General features: G+C 34.4%; 12 non-coding genes across 12 annotated transcripts; all 12 read left to right on the top strand.

Annotated features, from left to right (window-relative positions):
• Positions 1-4,946: 4,946 nt before the first annotated feature.
• Positions 4,947-5,019, top strand: TRNAF-GAA (transfer RNA phenylalanine (anticodon GAA)). The gene has a single exon. It is a non-coding gene; the product is annotated as a tRNA-Phe (tRNA).
• A 3,722-nt stretch (positions 5,020-8,741) lies between these two features.
• Positions 8,742-8,814, top strand: TRNAF-GAA (transfer RNA phenylalanine (anticodon GAA)). Its single transcript has one exon. It is a non-coding gene; the product is annotated as a tRNA-Phe (tRNA).
• Positions 8,815-9,519: 705 nt separating this feature from the next.
• On the top strand, positions 9,520-9,592 carry TRNAF-GAA (transfer RNA phenylalanine (anticodon GAA)). Its single transcript has one exon. It is a non-coding gene; the product is annotated as a tRNA-Phe (tRNA).
• A 705-nt stretch (positions 9,593-10,297) lies between these two features.
• On the top strand, positions 10,298-10,370 carry TRNAF-AAA (transfer RNA phenylalanine (anticodon AAA)). Its single transcript has one exon. It is a non-coding gene; the product is annotated as a tRNA-Phe (tRNA).
• A 705-nt stretch (positions 10,371-11,075) lies between these two features.
• TRNAF-AAA (transfer RNA phenylalanine (anticodon AAA)) lies at positions 11,076-11,148 on the top strand. The gene has a single exon. It is a non-coding gene; the product is annotated as a tRNA-Phe (tRNA).
• A 1,674-nt stretch (positions 11,149-12,822) lies between these two features.
• On the top strand, positions 12,823-12,895 carry TRNAF-GAA (transfer RNA phenylalanine (anticodon GAA)). Its single transcript has one exon. It is a non-coding gene; the product is annotated as a tRNA-Phe (tRNA).
• A 1,485-nt stretch (positions 12,896-14,380) lies between these two features.
• TRNAF-GAA (transfer RNA phenylalanine (anticodon GAA)) lies at positions 14,381-14,453 on the top strand. The gene has a single exon. It is a non-coding gene; the product is annotated as a tRNA-Phe (tRNA).
• Positions 14,454-15,158: 705 nt separating this feature from the next.
• Positions 15,159-15,231, top strand: TRNAF-GAA (transfer RNA phenylalanine (anticodon GAA)). Its single transcript has one exon. It is a non-coding gene; the product is annotated as a tRNA-Phe (tRNA).
• A 2,249-nt stretch (positions 15,232-17,480) lies between these two features.
• On the top strand, positions 17,481-17,553 carry TRNAF-GAA (transfer RNA phenylalanine (anticodon GAA)). The gene has a single exon. It is a non-coding gene; the product is annotated as a tRNA-Phe (tRNA).
• Positions 17,554-18,258: 705 nt separating this feature from the next.
• On the top strand, positions 18,259-18,331 carry TRNAF-AAA (transfer RNA phenylalanine (anticodon AAA)). The gene has a single exon. It is a non-coding gene; the product is annotated as a tRNA-Phe (tRNA).
• Positions 18,332-19,990: 1,659 nt separating this feature from the next.
• Positions 19,991-20,064, top strand: TRNAF-AAA (transfer RNA phenylalanine (anticodon AAA)). The gene has a single exon. It is a non-coding gene; the product is annotated as a tRNA-Phe (tRNA).
• Positions 20,065-20,958: 894 nt separating this feature from the next.
• On the top strand, positions 20,959-21,031 carry TRNAF-GAA (transfer RNA phenylalanine (anticodon GAA)). The gene has a single exon. It is a non-coding gene; the product is annotated as a tRNA-Phe (tRNA).
• Positions 21,032-21,369: the final 338 nt, after the last annotated feature.

The following is a 21,369-nucleotide window of genomic DNA, read 5'->3' as shown; positions in this document are numbered from 1 at the left end:
ACTCAGTTTGGAGAAAGTTAGGTTGAAGATCCAAAGGATTGTTGGATTTCAATTTCTGGGGCTTTTTCTCTCTCTTCTACTACAGGAGAGAAAATTAATGAGCCCTAGCCTTCCACTGAATAATAAAACTAAAATTAACAATACTTACCTGCAATGCAGCAGCAGATACTAAGGTGTTCATGATTTTCATGGACTCACCTTAAATTCCAATGAAATTTAGAATGAGAATGTACCTGTAGCTAATTAAAGCTTATTCATTTGAAATCATTATAGTAAACCGAAATTGTGAATACATTCACCTTCCAAACTGACCAAAATAGCTCAGCTGGGAGAGTGTTAGACTGAAGATCTAAAGGTCCCTGGTTTGATCCCGGGTTTCGGCATGTTTGAACATGTGTTTTTTTAAGTGAAAAGCTCAAACTGGAAGTAATTTCAAGATGAAATTCCATAATGTCATCCACCAATTTTTCTTAGCAAAGAAGAATATTCAGCCCCATCTTTCAAATAATCAGAACATTTCATTTAATAACACTGTCCAGAAATACAGGATAAAAAGTGTCCATGATTTCAGTAGTCCGGGCTTGACTCTTTATTCAATTGTAATTATCTCAATGATAAAATTTCTCAGCATTTTGCATCAATGCTTCTATTATAAAATAAAGGTTTTGTGAACATACAGTATAAAAACTGCTATGAAATGCTATGTTTACATTCGAAGCAATCATGATGAAAGGAAAAACTGTTATATAACCTTGTGTAATCTTCCTGGCATGACTCAGTTTGGAGAAAGTTAGGTTGAAGATCGAAAGGATTGTTGGCTTTCAATTTCTGGGGCTTTTTCTCTCTCTTCTACTACAGGAGAGAAAATTAATGAGCCCTAGCCTTCCACTGAATAATACAACTAAAATTAACAATACTTACATGCAATGCAGCAGCAGATACTAAGGTGTTCATGATTTTCATGGACTCACCTTAAATTCCAATGAAATTTAGAATGAGAAAGTACATGTAGCTAATTAAAGCTTATTCATTTGAAATCATTATAGTTATCCGAAATTGTGAATACATTCATCTTCCAAGCTGGCTGAAATAGCTCAGCTGGGAGAGCGTTAGACTGAAGATCTAAAGGTCCTTGGTTCGATCCCAGTTTTCGGCATGTTTGATCAGGTGTTTTTTGAAGTGAAAAGCTCGAACTGGAAGTAATTTCAAGATGAAATTCCATAATGTCATCCACCAATTTTTCTTAGCAATGAAGAATATTCAGCCCCATCTTTCAAATAATCAGAACATTTCATTTAATAACACTGTCCAGAAATACAGAATAAAAAGTGTCCATGATTTCAGTAGTCCGGGCTTGACTCTTTATGCGATTGTAATTATCTCAATGATAAAATTTCTCAGCATTTTGCATCAATGCTTCTATTATAAAATAAAGGTTTTGTGAACATACAGTATAAAAACTGCTATGAAATGCTATGTTTACATTCGAAGCAATCATGATGAAAGGAAAAACTGTTATATAACCTTGTGTAATCTTCCTGGTGAGACTCAGTTTGGAGAAAGTTAGGTTGAAGATCCAAAGGATTGTTGGATTTCAATTTCTGGGGCTTTTTCTCTCTCTTCTACTACAGGAGAGAAAATTAATGAGCCCTAGCCTTCCACTGAATAATAAAACTAAAATTAACAATACTTACCTGCAATGCAGCAGCAGATACTAAGGTGTTCATGATTTTCATGGACTCACCTTAAATTCCAATGAAATTTAGAATGAGAATGTACCTGTAGCTAATTAAAGCTTATTCATTTGAAATCATTATAGTAAACCGAAATTGTGAATACATTCACCTTCCAAACTGACCAAAATAGCTCAGCTGGGAGAGTGTTAGACTGAAGATCTAAAGGTCCCTGGTTTGATCCCGGGTTTCGGCATGTTTGAACATGTGTTTTTTTAAGTGAAAAGCTCAAACTGGAAGTAATTTCAAGATGAAATTCCATAATGTCATCCACCAATTTTTCTTAGCAAAGAAGAATATTCAGCCCCATCTTTCAAATAATCAGAACATTTCATTTAATAACACTGTCCAGAAATACAGGATAAAAAGTGTCCATGATTTCAGTAGTCCGGGCTTGACTCTTTATTCAATTGTAATTATCTCAATGATAAAATTTCTCAGCATTTTGCATCAATGCTTCTATTATAAAATAAAGGTTTTGTGAACATACAGTATAAAAACTGCTATGAAATGCTATGTTTACATTCGAAGCAATCATGATGAAAGGAAAAACTGTTATATAACCTTGTGTAATCTTCCTGGCATGACTCAGTTTGGAGAAAGTTAGGTTGAAGATCGAAAGGATTGTTGGCTTTCAATTTCTGGGGCTTTTTCTCTCTCTTCTACTACAGGAGAGAAAATTAATGAGCCCTAGCCTTCCACTGAATAATACAACTAAAATTAACAATACTTACATGCAATGCAGCAGCAGATACTAAGGTGTTCATGATTTTCATGGACTCACCTTAAATTCCAATGAAATTTAGAATGAGAAAGTACCTGTAGCTAATTAAAGCTTATTCATTTGAAATCATTATAGTAATCCAAAATTGTGAATACATTCACCTTCCAAGCTGGCCAAAAAAGCTCAGCTGGGAGAGCATTAGACTGAAGCTCTAAAGGTCCCTGTTTCGATCCCGGGTTTCAAGATGTTTGAACAGGTGTTTTTTTAAGTGAAAAGCTCAAACTGGAAGTAATTTCAAGATGAATTTCCATAATGTCATCCACCAATTTTTCTTAGCAAAGAAGAATATTCAGCCCCATCTTTCAAATAATCAGAACATTTCATTTAATAACACTGTACAGAAATACAGGATAAAAAGTGTCCATGATTTCAGTAGTCTGGGCTTGACTCTTTATTCAATTGTAATTATCTCAATGATAAAATTTCTCAGCATTTTGCATCAATGCTTCTATTATAAAATAAAGGTTTTGTGAACATACCGTATAAAAACTGCTATGAAATGCTATGTTTACATTCGAAGCAATCATGATGAAAGGAAAAACTGTTATATAACCTTGTGTAATCTTCCTGGCATGACTCAGTTTGGAGAAAGTTAGGTTGAAGATCCAAAGGATTGTTGGCTTTCAATTTCTGGGGCTTTCTCTCTCTTCTACTACAGGAGAGAAGATTAATGAGCCCTAGCCTTCCACTGAATAATAAAACTAAAATTAACAATACTTACCTGTAATGCAGCAGCAGATACTAAGGTGTTCATGATTTTCATGGACTCACCTTAAATTCCAATGAAATTTAGAATGAGAAAGTACCTGTAGCTAATTAAAGCTTATTCATTTGAAATCATTATAGTAAACCGAAATTGTGAATACATTCACCTTCCAAACTGACCGAAATAGCTCAGCTGGGAGAGCGTTAGACTGAAGATCTAAAGGTCCCTGGTTTGATCCCAGGTTTCGTCATGTTTGAACATGTGTTTTTTTAAGTGAAAAGCTCAAACTGGAAGTAATTTCAAGATGAAATTCCATAATGTCATCCACCAATTTTTCTTAGCAAAGAAGAATATTCAGCCCCATCTTTCAAATAATCAGAACATTTCATTTAATAACACTGTCCAGAAATACAGGATAAAAAGTGTCCATGATTTCAGTAGTCCGGGCTTGACTCTTTATGCAATTGTAATTATCTCAATGATAAAATTTCTCAGCATTTTGCATAAATGCTTCTATTATAAAATAAAGGTTTTGTGAACATACAGTATAAAAACTGCTATAAAATGCTATGTTTACATTCAAAGCAATCATGATGAAAGGAAAAACTGTTATATAACCTTGTGTAATCTTCCTGGCATGACTCAGTTTGGAGAAAGTTAGGTTGAAGATCCAAAGGATTGTTGGCTTTCAATTTCTGGGTCTTTTTCTCTCTCTTCTACTACAGGAGAGAAAATTAATGAGCCCTAGCCTTCCACTGAATAATAAAACTAAAATTAACAATACTTACCTGCAATGCAGCAGCAGATACTAAGGTGTTCATGATTTTCATGGACTCACCTTAAATTCCAATGAAATTTAGAATGAGAAAGTACCTGTAGCTAATTAAAGCTTATTCATTTAAAATCATTATAGTAATCCAAAATTGTGAATACATTTACCTTCCAAGCTGGCCAAAAAAGTTCAGCTGGGAGAGCATTAGACTGAAGATCTAAAGGTCCCTGTTTCAATCCCGGGTTTCGACATGTTTGAACAGGTGTTTTTTTAAGTGAAAAGCTCAAATTGGAAGTAATTTCAAGATGAATTTCCATAATGTCATCCACCAATTTTTCTTAGCAAAGAAGAATATTCAGCCCCATCTTTCAAATAATCAGAACATTTCATTTAATAACACTGTCCAGAAATACAGGATAAAAAGTGTCCATGATTTCAGTAGTCCGGGCTTGACTCTTTATTCAATTGTAATTATCTCAATGATAAAATTTCTCAGCATTTTTCATCAATGCTTCTATTATAAAATAAAGGTTTTGTGAACATACAGTATAAAAACTGCTATGAAATGCTATGTTTACATTCGAAGCAATCATGATGAAAGGAAAAACTGTTATATAACCTTGTGTAATCTTCCTGGCATGACTCAGTTTGGAGAAAGTTAGGTTGAAGATCCAAAGGATTGTTGGCTTTCAATTTCTGGGGCTTTTTCTCTCTCTTCTACTACAGGAGAGAAAATTAATGAGCCCTAGCCTTCCACTGAATAATAAAACTAAAATTAACAATACTTACCTGCAATGCAGCAGCAGATACTAAGGTGTTCATGATTTTCATGGACTCACCTTAAAATCCAATGAAATTTAGAATGAGAAAGTACCTGTAGCTAATTAAAGATTATTCATTTAAATTCATTATAGTAATCCGAAATTGTGAATACATTCACCTTCCAAGCTGGCCAAAATAGCTCAGCTGGGAGAGCATTAGACTGAAGATCTAAAGGTCCCTGGTTCGATCCCGGGTTTCGGCATGTTTGAACAGGTGTTTTTTTAAGTGAAAAGCTCAAACTGGAAGTAATTTCAAGATGAAATTCCATAATGTCATCCACCAATTTTTCTTAGCAAAGAAGAATATTCAGCCCCATCTTTCAAATAATCAGAACATTTCATTTAATAACACTGTCCAGAAATACAGGATAAAAAGTGTCCATGATTTCAGTAGTCCGGGCTTGACTCTTTATTCAATTGTAATTATCTCAATGATAAAATTTCTCAGCATTTTGCATCAATGCTTCTATTATAAAATAAAGGTTTTGTGAACATACAGTATAAAAACTGCTATGAAATGCTATGTTTACATTCGAAGCAATCATGATGAAAAGAAAAAATGTTATATAACCTTGTGTAATCTTCCTGGCATGACTCAGTTTGGAGAAAGTTAGGTTGAAGATCCAAAGGATTGTTGGCTTTCAATTTCTGGGGCTTTCTCTCTCTTCTACTACAGGAGAGAAGATTAATGAGCCCTAGCCTTCCACTGAATAATAAAACTAAAATTAACAATACTTACCTGTAATGCAGCAGCAGATACTAAGGTGTTCATGATTTTCGTGGACTCACCTTAAATTCCAATGAAATTTAGAATGAGAAAGTACCTGTAGCTAATTAAAGCTTATTCATTTGAAATCATTATAGTAAACCGAAATTGTGAATACATTCACCTTCCAAACTGACCGAAATAGCTCAGCTGGGAGAGCGTTAGACTGAAGATCTAAAGGTCCCTGGTTTGATCCCGGGTTTCGTCATGTTTGAACATGTGTTTTTTTAAGTGAAAAGCTCAAACTGGAAGTAATTTCAAGATGAAATTCCATAATGTCATCCACCAATTTTTCTTAGCAAAGAAGAATATTCAGCCCCATCTTTCAAATAATCAGAACATTTCATTTAATAACACTGTCCAGAAATACAGGATAAAAAGTGTCCATGATTTCAGTAGTCCGGGCTTGACTCTTTATGCAATTGTAATTATCTCAATGATAAAATTTCTCAGCATTTTGCATAATTGCTTCTATTATAAAATAAAGGTTTTGTGAACATACAGTATAAAAACTGCTATAAAATGCTATGTTTACATTCAAAGCAATCATGATGAAAGGAAAAACTGTTATATAACCCTGTGTAATCTTCCTGGCATGACTCAGTTTGGAGAAAGTTAGGTTGAAGATCCAAAGGATTGTTGGCTTTCAATTTCTGGGTCTTTTTCTCTCTCTTCTACTACAGGAGAGAAAATTAATGAGCCATAGCCTTCCACTGAATAATAAAACTAAAATTAACAATACTTACCTGCAATGCAGCAGCAGATACTAAGGTGTTCATGATTTTCATGGACTCACCTTAAATTCCAATGAAATTTAGAATGAGAAAGTACCTGTAGCTAATTAAAGCTTATTCATTTAAAATCATTATAGTAATCCAAAATTGTGAATACATTTACCTTCCAAGCTGGCCAAAAAAGTTCAGCTGGGAGAGCATTAGACTGAAGATCTAAAGGTCCCTGTTTCAATCCCGGGTTTCGGCATGTTTGAACAGGTGTTTTTTTAAGTGAAAAGCTCAAATTGGAAGTAATTTCAAGATGAATTTCCATAATGTCATCCACCAATTTTTCTTAGCAAAGAAGAATATTCAGCCCCATCTTTCAAATAATCAGAACATTTCATTTAATAACACTGTCCAGAAATACAGGAAAAAAAGTGTCCATGATTTCAGTAGTCCGGGCTTGACTCTTTATTCAATTGTAATTATCTCAATGATAAAATTTCTCAGCATTTTTCATCAATGCTTCTATTATAAAATAAAGGTTTTGTGAACATACAGTATAAAAACTGCTATGAAATGCTATGTTTACATTCGAAGCAATCATGATGAAAGGAAAAACTGTTATATAACCTTGTGTAATCTTCCTGGCATGACTCAGTTTGGAGAAAGTTAGGTTGAAGATCCAAAGGATTGTTGGCTTTCAATTTCTGGGGCTTTTTCTCTCTCTTCTACTACAGGAGAGAAAATTAATGAGCCCTAGCCTTCCACTGAATAATAAAACTAAAATTAACAATACTTACCTGCAATGCAGCAGCAGATACTAAGGTGTTCATGATTTTCATGGACTCACCTTAAATTCCAATGAAATTTAGAATGAGAAAGTACCTGTAGCTAATTAAAGCTTATTCATTTGAAATCATTATAGTAATCCAAAATTGTGAATATATTCACCTTCCAAGCTGGCCAAAAAAGCTCAGCTGGGAGAGCATTAGACTGAAGATCTAAAGGTCCCTGTTTCGATCCTGGGTTTCGGCATGTTTGAACAGGTGTTTTTTTAAGTGAAAAGCTCAAACTGGAAGTAATTTCAAGATGAATTTCCATAATGTCATCCACCAATTTTTCTTAGCAAAGAAGAATATTCAGCCCCATCTTTCAAATAATCAGAACATTTCATTTAATAACACTGTCCAGAAATACAGGATAAAAAGTGTCCATGATTTCAGTAGTCTGGGCTTGACTCTTTATTCAATTGTATTTATCTCAATGATAAAATTTCTCAGCATTTTGCATCAATGCTTCTATTATAAAATAAAGATTTTGTGAATATACAGTATAAAAACTGCTATGAAATGCTATGTTTACATTCGAAGCAATCATGATGAAAAGAAAAACTGTTATATAACCTTGTGTAATCTTCCTGGCATGACTCAGTTTGGAGAAAGTTAGGTTGAAGATCCAAAGGATTGTTGGCTTTCAATTTCTGGGGCTTTTTCTCTCTCTTCTACTACAGGAGAGAAAATTAATGAGCCCTAGCCTTCCACTGAATAATAAAACTAAAATTAACAATACTTACCTGCAATGCAGCAGCAGATACTAAGGTGTTCATGATTTTCATGGACTCACCTTAAATTCCAATGAAATTTAGAATGAGAAAGTACCTGTAGCTAATTAAAGCTTATTCATTTGAAATCATTATAGTAATCCAAAATTGTGAATACATTCACCTTCCAAGCTGGCCAAAAAAGTTCAGCTGGGAGAGCATTAGACTGAAGATCTAAAGGTCCCTGTTTTGATCCCGGGTTTCGGCATGTTCTAAATTTTCTTAGCAAAGAAGAATATTCAGCCCCATCTTTCAAATAATCAGAACATTTCATTTAATAACACTGTCCAGAAATACAGGATAAAAAGTGTCCATGATTTCAGTAGTCCGGGCTTGACTCTTTATGCAATTGTAATTATCTCAATGATAAAATTTCTCAGCATTTTGCATCAATGCTTCTATTATAAAATAAAGGTTTTGTGATGGGTGAACATACAGTATAAAAACTGCTATGAAATGCTATGTTTACATTCGAAGCAATCATGATGAAAAGAAAAACTGTTATATAACCTTGTGTAATCTTCCTGGCATGACTCAGTTTGGAGAAAGTTAGGTTGAAGATCCAAAGGATTGTTGGCTTTCAATTTCTGGGGCTTTCTTTCTCTTCTACTACAGGAGAAAAGATTAATGAGCCCTAGCCTTCCACTGAACAATAAAACTAAAATTAACAATACTTACCTGCAATGCAGCAGCAGATACTAAGGTGTTCATGATTTTCATGGACTCACCTTAAATTGCAATGAAATTTAGAATGAGAAAGTACCTGTAGCTAATTAAAGTTTATTCATTTGAAATCATTATAGTAATCCGAAATTGTGAAAACATTCATCTTCCAAGCTGGCCGAAATAGCTCAGCTGGGAGAGCGTTAGACTGAAGATCTAAAGGTCCCTGGTTCGATCCCGGGTTTCGGCATGTTTGAACAGGTGTTTTTTGAAGTGAAAAGCTCGAACTGGAAGTAATTTCAAGATGAAATTCCATAATGTCATCCACCAATTTTTCTTAGCAAAGAAGAATATTCAGCCCCATCTTTCAAATAATCAGAACATTTCATTTAATAACACTGTCCAGAAATACATAATAAAAAGTGTCCATGATTTCAGTAGTCCGGGCTTGACTCTTTATGCAATTGTAATTATCTCAATGATAAAATTTCTCAGCATTTTACATCAATGCTTCTATTATAAAATAAAGGTTTTGTGATGGGTGAACATACAGTATAAAAACTGCTATGAAATGCTATGTTTACATTCGAAGCAATCATGATGAAAAGAAAAACTGTTATATAACCTTGTGTAATCTTCCTGGCATGACTCAGTTTGGAGAAAGTTAGGTTGAAGATCCAAAGGATTGTTGGCTTTCAATTTCTGGGGCTTTTTCTCTCTTCTACTACAGGAGAGAAGATTAATGAGCCCTAGCCTTCCACTGAACAATAAAACTAAAATTAACAATACTTACCTGCAATGCAGCAGCAGATACTAAGGTGTTCATGATTTTCATGGACTCACCTTAAATTCCAATGAAATTTAGAATGAGAAAGTACCTGTAGCTAATTAAAGCTTATTCATTTGAAATCATTATAGTAATCCGAAATTGTGAATACATTCATCTTCCAAGCTGGCCGAAATAGCTCAGCTGGGAGAGCGTTAGACTGAAGATCTAAAGGTCCCTGGTTCGATCCCGGGTTTCGGCATGTTTGAACAGGTGTTTTTTGAAGTGAAAAGCTCGAACTGGAAGTAATTTCAAGATGAAATTCCATAATGTCATCCACCAATTTTTCTTAGCAAAGAAGAATATTCAGCCCCATCTTTCAAATAATCAGAACATTTCATTTAATAACACTGTCCAGAAATACAGGATAAAAAGTGTCCATGATTTCAGTAGTCCGGGCTTGACTCTTTATGCAATTGTAATTATCTCAATGATAAAATTTCTCAGCATTTTGCATCAATGCTTCTATTATAAAATAAAGGTTTTGTGATGGGTGAACATACAGTATAAAAACTGCTATGAAATGCTATGTTTACATTCGAAGCAATCATGATGAAAAGAAAAACTGTTATATAACCTTGTGTAATCTTCCTGGCATGACTCAGTTTGGAGAAAGTTAGGTTGAAGATCCAAAGGATTGTTGGCTTTCAATTTCTGGGGCTTTCTCTCTCTTCTACTACAGGAGAGAAGATTAATGAGCCCTAGCCTTCCACTGAACAATAAAACTAAAATTAACAATACTTACCTGCAATGCAGCAGCAGATACTAAGGTGTTCATGATTTTCATGGACTCACCTTAAATTGCAATGAAATTTAGAATGAGAAAGTACCTGTAGCTAATTAAAGCTTATTCATTTGAAATCATTATAGTAATCCGAAATTGTGAAAACATTCATCTTCCAAGCTGGCCGAAATAGCTCAGCTGGGAGAGCGTTAGACTAAAGATCTAAAGGTTCCTGGTTCGATCCCGGGTTTCGGCATGTTTGAACAGGTGTTTTTTGAAGTGAAAAGCTCGAACTGGAAGTAATTTCAAGATGAAATTCCATAATGTCATCCACCAATTTTTCTTAGCAAAGAAGAATATTCAGCCCCATCTTTCAAATAATCAGAACATTTCATTTAATAACACTGTCCAGAAATACATAATAAAAAGTGTCCATGATTTCAGTAGTCCGGGCTTGACTCTTTATGCAATTGTAATTATCTCAATGATAAAATTTCTCAGCATTTTACATCAATGCTTCTATTATAAAATAAAGGTTTTGTGATGGGTGAACATACAGTATAAAAACTGCTATGAAATGCTATGTTTACATTCGAAGCAATCATGATGAAAAGAAAAACTGTTATATAACCTTGTGTAATCTTCCTGGCATGACTCAGTTTGGAGAAAGTTAGGTTGAAGATCCAAAGGATTGTTGGCTTTCAATTTCTGGGGCTTTCTCTCTCTTCTACTACAGGAGAGAAGATTAATGAGCCCTAGCCTTCCACTGAACAATAAAACTAAAATTAACAATACTTACCTGCAATGCAGCAGCAGATACTAAGGTGTTCATGATTTTCATGGACTCACCTTAAATTCCAATGAAATTTAGAATGAGAAAGTACCTGTAGCTAATTAAAGCTTATTCATTTGAAATCATTATAGTAATCCGAAATTGTGAATACATTTATCTTCCAAGCTGGCCGAAATAGCTCAGCTGGGAGAGCGTTAGACTAAAGATCTAAAGGTCCCTGGTTCGATTACAGGTTTCGGCATGTTTGAACAGGTGTTTTTTGAAGTGAAAAGCTCGAACTGGAAGTAATTTCAAGATGAAATTCCATAATGTCATCCACCAATTTTTCTTAGCAAAGAAGAATATTCAGCCCCATCTTTCAAATAATCAGAACATTTCATTTAATAACACTGTCCATAAATACAGGATAAAAAGTGTCCATGATTTCAGTAGTCCGGGCTTGACTCTTTATGCAATTGTAATTATCTCAATGATAAAATTTCTCAGCATTTTGCATCAATGCTTCTATTATAAAATAAAGGTTTTGTGATGGGTGAACATACAGTATAAAAACTGCTATGAAATGCTATGTTTACATTCGAAGCAATCATGATGAAAGGAAAAACTGTTATATAACCTTGTGTAATCTTCCTGGCATGACTCAGTTTGGAGAAAGTTAGGTTGAAAATCCAAAGGATTGTTGGCTTTCAATTTCTGGGGCTTTCTCTCTCTTCTACTACAGGAGAGAAGATTAATGAGCCCTAGCCTTCCACTGAACAATAAAACTAAAATTAACAATACTTACCTGCAATGCAGCAGCAGATACTAAGGTGTTCATGATTTTCATGGACTCGCCTTAAATTCCAATGAAATTTAGAATGAGAAAGTACCTGTAGCTAATTAAAGCTTATTCATTTGAAATCATTATAGTTATCCGAAATTGTGAATACATTCATCTTCCAAGCTGGCCAAAATAGCTCAGCTGGGAGAGCGTTAGACTGAAGATCTAAAGGTCCCTGGTTTGATCCTGGGTTTCGGCATGTTTGAACAGGTGTTTTTTGAAGTGAAAAGCTCGAACTGGAAGTAATTTCAAGATGAAATTCCATAATGTCATCCACCAATTTTTCTTAGCAAAGAAGAATATTCAGCCCCATCTTTCAAATAATCAGAACATTTCATTTAATAACACTGTCCATAAATACAGGATAAAAAGTGTCCATGATTTCAGTAGTCCGGGCTTGACTCTTTATGCAATTGTAATTATCTCAATGATAAAATTTCTCAGCATTTTCCATAATGTCATCCACCAATTTTTCTTAGCAAAGAAGAATATTCAGCCCCATCTTTCAAATAATCAGAACATTTCATTTAATAACACTGTCCAGAAATACAGGATAAAAAGTGTCCATGATTTCAGTAGTCCGGGCTTGACTCTTTATGCAATTGTAATTATCTCAATGATAAAATTTCTCAGCATTTTGCATTAATGCTTCTATTATAAAATAAAGGTTTTGTGATGGGTGAACATACAGTATAAAAACTGCTATGAAATGCTATGTTTACATTCGAAGCAATCATGATGAAAAGAAAAACTGTTATATATCCTTGTGTAATCTTCCTGGCATGACTCAGTTTGGAGAAAGTTAGGTTGAAGATCCAAAGGATTGTTGGCTTTCAATTTCTGGGGCTTTTTCTCTCTCTTCTACTACAGGAGAGAAGATTAATGAACCCTAGCCTTCCACTGAACAATAAAACTAAAATTAACAATACTTACCTGCAATGCAGCAGCAGATACTAAGGTGTTCATGATTTTCATGGACTCACCTTAAATTGCAATGAAATTTAGAATGAGAAAGTACCTGTAGCTAATTAAAGCTTATTCATTTGAAATCATTATAGTAATCCGAAATTGTGAAAACATTCATCTTCCAAGCTGGCCGAAATAGCTCAGCTGGGAGAGCGTTAGACTGAAGATCTAAAGGTCCCTGGTTCGATCCCGGCTTTCGGCATGTTTGAACAGGTGTTTTTTGAAGTGAAAAGCTCAAACTGGAAGTAATTTCAAGATGAAATTCCATAATGTCATCCACCAATTTTTCTTAGCAAAGAAGAATATTCAGCCCCATCTTTCAAATAATCAGAACATTTCATTTAATAACACTGTCCAGAAATACATAATAAAAAGTGTCCATGATTTCAGTAGTCCGGGCTTGACTCTTTATGCAATTGTAATTATCTCAATGATAAAATTTCTCAGCATTTTACATCAATGCTTCTATTATAAAATAAAGGTTTTGTGATGGGTGAACATACAGTATAAAAACTGCTATGAAATTCTATGTTTACATTCGAAGCAATCATGATGAAAAGAAAAACTGTTATATAACCTTGTGTAATCTTCCTGGCATGACTCAGTTTGGAGTAAGTTAGGTTGAAGATCCAAAGGATTGTTGGCTTTCAATTTCTGGGGCTTTTTCTCTCTCTTCTACTACAGGAGAGAAGATTAATGAACCCTAGCCTTCCACTGAACAATAAAACTAAAATTAACAATACTTACCTGCAATGCAGCAGCAGATACTAAGGTGTTCATGATTTTCATGGACTCACCTTAAATTGCAATGAAATTTAGAATGAGAAAGTACCTGTAGCTAATTAAAGCTTATTCATTTGAAATCATTATAGTAATCCGAAATTGTGAAAACATTCATCTTCCAAGCTGGCCGAAATAGCTCAGCTGGGAGAGTGTTAGACTGAAGATCTAAAGGTCCCTGGTTCGATCCCGGCTTTCGGCATGTTTGAACAGGTGTTTTTTGAAGTGAAAAGCTCAAACTGGAAGTAATTTCAAGATGAAATTCCATAATGTCATCCACCAATTTTTCTTAGCAAAGAAGAATATTCAGCCCCATCTTTCAAATAATCAGAACATTTCATTTAATAACACTGTCCAGAAATACATAATAAAAAGTGTCCATGATTTCAGTAGTCCGGGCTTGACTCTTTATGCAATTGTAATTATCTCAATGATAAAATTTCTCAGCATTTTACATCAATGCTTCTATTATAAAATAAAGGTTTTGTGATGGGTGAACATACAGTATAAAAACTGCTATGAAATGCTATGTTTACATTCGAAGCAATCATGATGAAAAGAAAAACTGTTATATAACCTTGTGTAATCTTCCTGGCATGACTCAGTTTGGAGAAAGTTAGGTTGAAGATCCAAAGGATTGTTGGCTTTCAATTTCTGGGGTTTTTTCTCTCTTCTACTACAGGAGAGAAGATTAATGAGCCCTAGCCTTCCACTGAACAATAAAACTAAAATTAACAATACTTACCTGCAATGCAGCAGCAGATACTAAGGTGTTCATGATTTTCATGGACTCACCTTAAATTCCAATGAAATTTAGAATGAGAAAGTACCTGTAGCTAATTAAAGCTTATTCATTTGAAATCATTATAGTAATCCGAAATTGTGAATACATTCATCTTCCAAGCTGGCCGAAATAGCTCAGCTGGGAGAGCGTTAGACTGAAGATCTAAAGGTCCCTGGTTTGATCCCAGGTTTCGGCATGTTTGAACAGGTGTTTTTTGAAGTGAAAAGCTCGAACTGGAAGTAATTTCAAGATGAAATTCCATAATGTCATCCACCAATTTTTCTTAGCAAAGAAGAATATTCAGCCCCATCTTTCAAATAATCAGAACATTTCATTTAATAACACTGTCCAGAAATACAGGATAAAAAGTGTCCATGATTTCAGTAGTCCGGGCTTGACTCTTTATGCAATTCTAATTATCTCAATGATAAAATTTCTCAGCATTTTGCATCAATGCTTCTATTATAAAATAAAGGTTTTGTGATGGGTGAACATACAGTATAAAAACTGCTATGAAATGCTATGTTTACATTCGAAGCAATCATGATGAAAGGAAAAACTGTTATATAACCTTGTGTAATCTTCCTGGCATGACTCAGTTTGGAGAAAGTTAGGTTGAAGATCCAAAGGATTGTTGGCTTTCAATTTCTGGGGTTTTTTCTCTCTTCTACTACAGGAGAGAAGATTAATGAGCCCTAGCCTTCCACTGAACAATAAAACTAAAATTAACAATACTTACCTGCAATGTAGCAGCAGATACTAAGGTGTTCATGATTTTCATGGACTCACCTTAAATTCCAATGAAATTTAGAATGAGAAAGTACCTGTAGCTAATTAAAGCTTATTCATTTGAAATCATTATAGTAATCCGAAATTGTGAATACATTCATCTTCCAAGCTGGCCGAAATAGCTCAGCTGGGAGAGCGTTAGACTGAAGATCTAAAGGTCCCTGGTTCGATCCCGGGTTTCGGCATGTTTGAACAAGTGTTTTTTGAAGTGAAAAGCTCGAACTGGAAGTAATTTCAAGATGAAATTCCATAATGTCATCCACCAATTTTTCTTAGCAAAGAAGAATATTCAGCCCCATCTTTCAAATAATCAGAACATTTCATTTAATAACACTGTCCAGAAATACAGGATAAAAAGTGTCCATGATTTCAGTAGTCCGGGCTTGACTCTTTATGCAATTGTAATTATCTCAATGATAAAATTTCTCAGCATTTTGCATCAATGCTTCTATTATAAAATAAAGGTTTTGTGATGGGTGAACATACAGTATAAAAACTGCTATGAAATGCTATGTTTACATTCGAAGCAATCATGATGAAAAGAAAAACTGTTATATAACCTTGTGTAATCTTCCTGGCATGACTCAGTTTGGAGAAAGTTAGGTTGAAGATCTAAAGGATTGTTGGCTTTCAATTTCTGGGGCTTTCTCTCTCTTCTACTACAGGAGAGAAGATTAATGAGCCCTAGCCTTCCACTGAACAATAAAACTAAAATTAACAATACTTACCTGCAATGCAGCAGCAGATACTAAGGTGTTCATGATTTTCATGGACTCACCTTAAATTCCAATGAAATTTAGAATGAGAAAGTACCTGTAGCTAATTAAAGCTTATTCATTTGAAATCATTATAGTAATCCGAAATTGTGAATACATTCATCTTCCAAGCTGGCTGAAATAGCTCAGCTGGGAGAGCGTTAGACTGAAGATCTAAAGGTCCCTGGTTCGATCCCGGGTTTTGGCATGTTTGAACAGGTGTTTTTTGAAGTGAAAAGCTCGAACTGGAAGTAATTTCAAGATGAAATTCCATAATGTCATCCACCAATTTTTCTTAGCAAAGAAGAATATTCAGCCCCATCTTTCAAATAATCAGAACATTTCATTTAATAACACTGTCCAGAAATACATAATAAAAAGTGTCCATGATTTCAGTAGTCCGGGCTTGACTCTTTATGCAATTGTAATTATCTTAACGATAAAATTTCTCAGCATTTTGCATCAATGCTTCTATTATAAAATAAAGGTTTTGTGATGGGTGAACATACAGTATAAAAACTGCTATGAAATGCTATGTTTACATTCAAAGCAATCATGATGAAAAGAAAAACTGTTATATAACCTTGTGTAATCTTCCTGGCATGACTCAGTTTGGAGAAAGTTAGGTTGAAGATCCAAAGGATTGTTGGCTTTCAATTTCTGGAACTTTCTCTCTCTTCTACTACAGGAGAGAAGATTAATGAGCCCTAGCCTTCCACTGAACAATAAAACTAAAATTAACAATACTTACCTGCAATGCAGCAGCAGATACTAAGGTGTTCATGATTTTCATGGACTCACCTTAAATTCCAATGAAATTTAGAATGAGAAAGTACCTGTCGCTAATTAAAGCTTATTCATTTGAAATCATTATAGTAATCCGAAATTGTGAATACATTCATCTTCCAAGCTGGCCGAAATAGCTCAGCTAGGAGAGCGTTAGACTGAAGATCTAAAGATCCAGGGTATCGGCATGTTTGAACAGGTGTTTTTTGAAGTGAAAAGCTCGAACTGGAAGTAATTTCAAGATGAAATTCCATAATGTCATCCACCAATTTTTCTTAGCAAAGAAGAATATTCAGCCCCATCTTTCAAATAATCAGAACATTTCATTTAATAACACTGTCCAGAAATACAGGATAAAAAGTGTCCATGATTTCAGTAGTCCGGGCTTGACTCTTTATGCAATTGTAACTATCTCAATGATAAAATTTCTCAGCATTTTGCATCAATGCTTCTATTATAAAATAAAGGTTTTGTGATGGGTGAACATACAGTATAAAAACTGCTATGAAATGCTATGTTTACATTCGAAGCAATCATGATGAAAAGAAAAACTGTTATAATACCTTGTGTAATCTTCCTGGCATGACTCAGTTTGGAGAAAGTTAGGTTGAAGATCCAAAGGATTGTTGGCTTTCAATTTCTGGGGCCTTCTCTCTCTTCTACTACAGGAGAGAAGATTAATGAGCCCTAGCCTTCCACAGAACAATAAAACTAAAATTAACAATACTTACCTGCAATGCAGCAGCAGATACTAAGGTGTTCATGATTTTCATGGACTCACCTTAAATTCCAATGAAATTTAGAATGAGAAAGTACCTGTAGCTAATTAAAGCTTATTCATTTGAAATCATTATAGTAATCCGAAATTGTGAATACATTCATCTTCCAAGCTGGCCGAAATAGCTCAGCTGGGAGAGCGTTAGACTGAAGATCTAAAGGTCCCTGGTTCGATCCCGGGTTTTGGCATGTTTGAACAGGTGTTTTTCGAAGTGAAAAGCTCGAACTGGAAGTAATTTCAAGATGAAATTCCATAATGTCATCCACCAATTTTTCTTAGCAAAGAAGAATATTCAGCCCCATCTTTCAAATAATCAGAACATTTCATTTAATAACACTGTCCAGAAATACAGGATAAAAAGTGTCCATGATTTCAGTAGTCCGGGCTTGACTCTTTATGCAATTGTAATTATCTCAATGATAAAATTTCTCAGCATTTTGCATCAATGCTTCTATTATAAAATAAAGGTTTTGTGATGGGTGAACATACAGTATAAAAACTGCTATGAAATGCTATGTTTACATTCGAAGCAATCATGATGAAAGGAAAAACTGTTATATAACCTTGTGTAATCTTCCTGGCATGACTCAGTTTGGAGAAAGTTAGGTTGAAGATCTAAAGGATTGTTGGCTTTCAATTTCTGGGGCTTTCTCTCTCTTCTACTACAGGAGAGAAGATTAATGAGCCCTAGCCTTCCACTGAACAATAAAACTAAAATTAACAATACTTACCTGCAATGCAGCAGCAGATACTAAGGTGTTCATGATTTTCATGGACTCACCTTAAATTCCAATTAAATTTAGAATGAGAAAGTACCTGTAGCTAATTAAAGCTTATTCATTTGAAATCATTATAGTAATCCGAAATTGTGAATACATTCATCTTCCAAGCTGGCTGAAATAGCTCAGCTGGGAGAGCGTTAGACTAAAGATCTAAAGGTCCCTGGTTCGATCCCGGGTTTCGGCATGTTTGAACAAGTGTGTTTTGAAGTGAAAAGCTCGAACTGGAAGTAATTTCAAGATGAAATTCCATAATGTCATCCACCAATTTTTCTTAGCAAAGAAGAATATTCAGCCCCATCTTTCAAATAATCAGAACATTTCATTTAATAACACTGTCCAGAAATACATAATAAAAAGTGTCCATGATTTCAGTAGTCCGGGCTTGACTCTTTATGCAATTGTAATTATCTTAACGATAAAATTTCTCAGCATTTTGCATCAATGCTTCTATTATAAAATAAAGGTTTTGTGATGGGTGAACATACAGTATAAAAACTGCTATGAAATGCTATGTTTACATTCAAAGCAATCATGATGAAAAGAAAAACTGTTATATAACCTTGTGTAATCTTCCTGGCATGACTCAGTTTGGAGAAAGTTAGGTTGAAGATCCAAAGGATTGTTGGCTTTCAATTTCTGGAACTTTCTCTCTCTTCTACTACAGGAGAGAAGATTAATGAGCCCTAGCCTTCCACTGAACAATAAAACTAAAATTAACAATACTTACCTGCAATGCAGCAGCAGATACTAAGGTGTTCATGATTTTCATGGACTCACCTTAAATTCCAATGAAATTTAGAATGAGAAAGTACCTGTCGCTAATTAAAGCTTATTCATTTGAAATCATTATAGTAATCCGAAATTGTGAATACATTCATCTTCCAAGCTGGCCGAAATAGCTCAGCTAGGAGAGCGTTAGACTGAAGATCTAAAGATCCAGGGTATCGGCATGTTTGAACAGGTGTTTTTTGAAGTGAAAAGCTCGAACTGGAAGTAATTTCAAGATGAAATTCCATAATGTCATACACCAATTTTTCTTAGCAAAGAAGAATATTCAGCCCCATCTTTCAAATAATCAGAACATTTCATTTAATAACACTGTCCATAAATACAGGATAAAAAGTGTCCATGATTTCAGTAGTCCGGGCTTGACTCTTTATGCAATTGTAATTATCTCAATGATAAAATTTCTCAGCATTTTCCATAATGTCATCCACCTATTTTTCTTAGCAAAGAAGAATATTCAGCCCCATCTTTCAAATAATCAGAACATTTCATTTAATAACACTGTCCAGAAATACAGGATAAAAAGTGTCCATGATTTCAGTAGTCCGTTCTTGACTCTTTATGCAATTGTAATTATCTCAATGATAAAATTTCTCAGCATTTTGCATCAATGCTTCTATTATAAAATAACGGTTTTGTGATGGGTGAACATACAGTATAAAAACTGCTATGAAATGCTATGTTTACATTCGAAGCAATCATGATGAAAAGAAAAACTGTTATATAACCTTGTGTAATCTTCCTGGCATGACTCAGTTTGGAGAAAGTTAGGTTGAAGATCCAAAGGATTGTTGGCTTTCATATTCTGGGGCTTTCTCTCTCTTCTACTACAGGAGAGAAGATTAATGAGCCCTAGCCTTCCACTGAACAATAAAACTAAAATTAACAATACTTACCTGCAATGCAGCAGCAGATACTAAGGTGTTCATGATTTTCATGGACTCACCTTAAATTCCAATGAAATTTAGAATGAGAAAGTACCTGTAGCTAATTAAAGCTTATTCATTTGAAATCATTATAGTAATCCGAAACTGTGAATACATTCATCTGCAAAGCTGGCTGAAATAGCTCAGCTGGGAGAGCATTAGATTAAAGATCTAAAGGTCCCTGGTTCGATCCCGGGTTTCGCCATGTGTGAACAAGTGTGTTTTGAAGTGAAAAGCTCGAACTGGAAGTAATTTCAAGATGAAATTCCATAATGTCATCCACCAACTTTTCTTAGCAAAGAAGAATATTCAGCCCCATCTTTCAAATAATCAGAACATTTCATTTAATAACACTGTCCATAAATACAAGATAAAAAGTGTCCATGATTTCAGTAGTCCGGGCTTGACTCTTTATGCAATTGTAATTATCTCAATGATAAAATTTCTCAGCATTTTCCATAATGTCATCCACCAATTTTTCTTAGCAAAGAAGAATATTCAGCCCCATCTTTCAAATAATCAGAACATTTCATTTAATAACACTGTCCAGAAATACAGGATAAAAAGTGTCCATGATTTCAGTAGTCCGGGCTTGACTCTTTATGCAATTGTAATTATCTCAATGATAAAATTTCTCAGCATTTTGCATCAATGCTTCTATTATAAAATAACGGTTTTGTGATGGGTGAACATACAGTATAAAAACTGCTATGAAATGCTATGTTTACATTCGAAGCAATCATGATGAAAAGAAAAACTGTTATAATACCTTGTGTAATCTTCCTGGCATGACTCAGTTTGGAGAAAGTTAGGTTGAAGATCCAAAGGATTGTTGGCTTTCAATTTCTGGGGCCTTCTCTCTCTTCTACTACAGGAGAGAAGATTAATGAGCCCTAGCCTTCCACTGAACAAAAAAACTAAAATTAACAATACTTACCTGCAATGCAGCAGCAGATACTAAGGTGTTCATGATTTTCATGGACTCACCTTAAATTCCAATGAAATTTAGAATGAGAAAGTACCTGTAGCTAATTAAAGCTTATTCATTTGAAATCATTATAGTAATCCGAAATTGTGAATACATTCATCTTCCAAGCTGGCCGAAATAGCTCAGCTGGGAGAGCGTTAGACTGAAGATCTAAAGGTCCCTGGTTCGATCCCGGGTTTTGGCATGTTTGAACAGGTGTTTTTTGAAGTGAAAAGCTCGAACTGGAAGTAATTTCAAGATGAAATTCCATAATGTCATCCACCAATTTTTCTTAGCAAAGAAGAATATTCAGCCCCATCTTTCAAATAATCAGAACATTTCATTTAATAACACTGTCCAGAAATACATAATAAAAAGTGTCCATGATTTCAGTAGTCCGTTCTTGACTCTTTATGCAATTGTAATTATCTCAATGATAAAATTTCTCAGCATTTTGCATCAATGCTTCTATTATAAAATAAAGGTTTTGTGATGGGTGAACATACAGTATAAAAACTGCTATGAAATGCTATGTTTACATTC

This window comes from Mixophyes fleayi, chromosome 3, assembly GCF_038048845.1.
Source record: "Mixophyes fleayi isolate aMixFle1 chromosome 3, aMixFle1.hap1, whole genome shotgun sequence".
Classification (NCBI taxonomy): domain Eukaryota; kingdom Metazoa; phylum Chordata; class Amphibia; order Anura; family Limnodynastidae; genus Mixophyes; species Mixophyes fleayi.
This window is presented reverse-complemented; position numbering and strand designations above follow the sequence as displayed.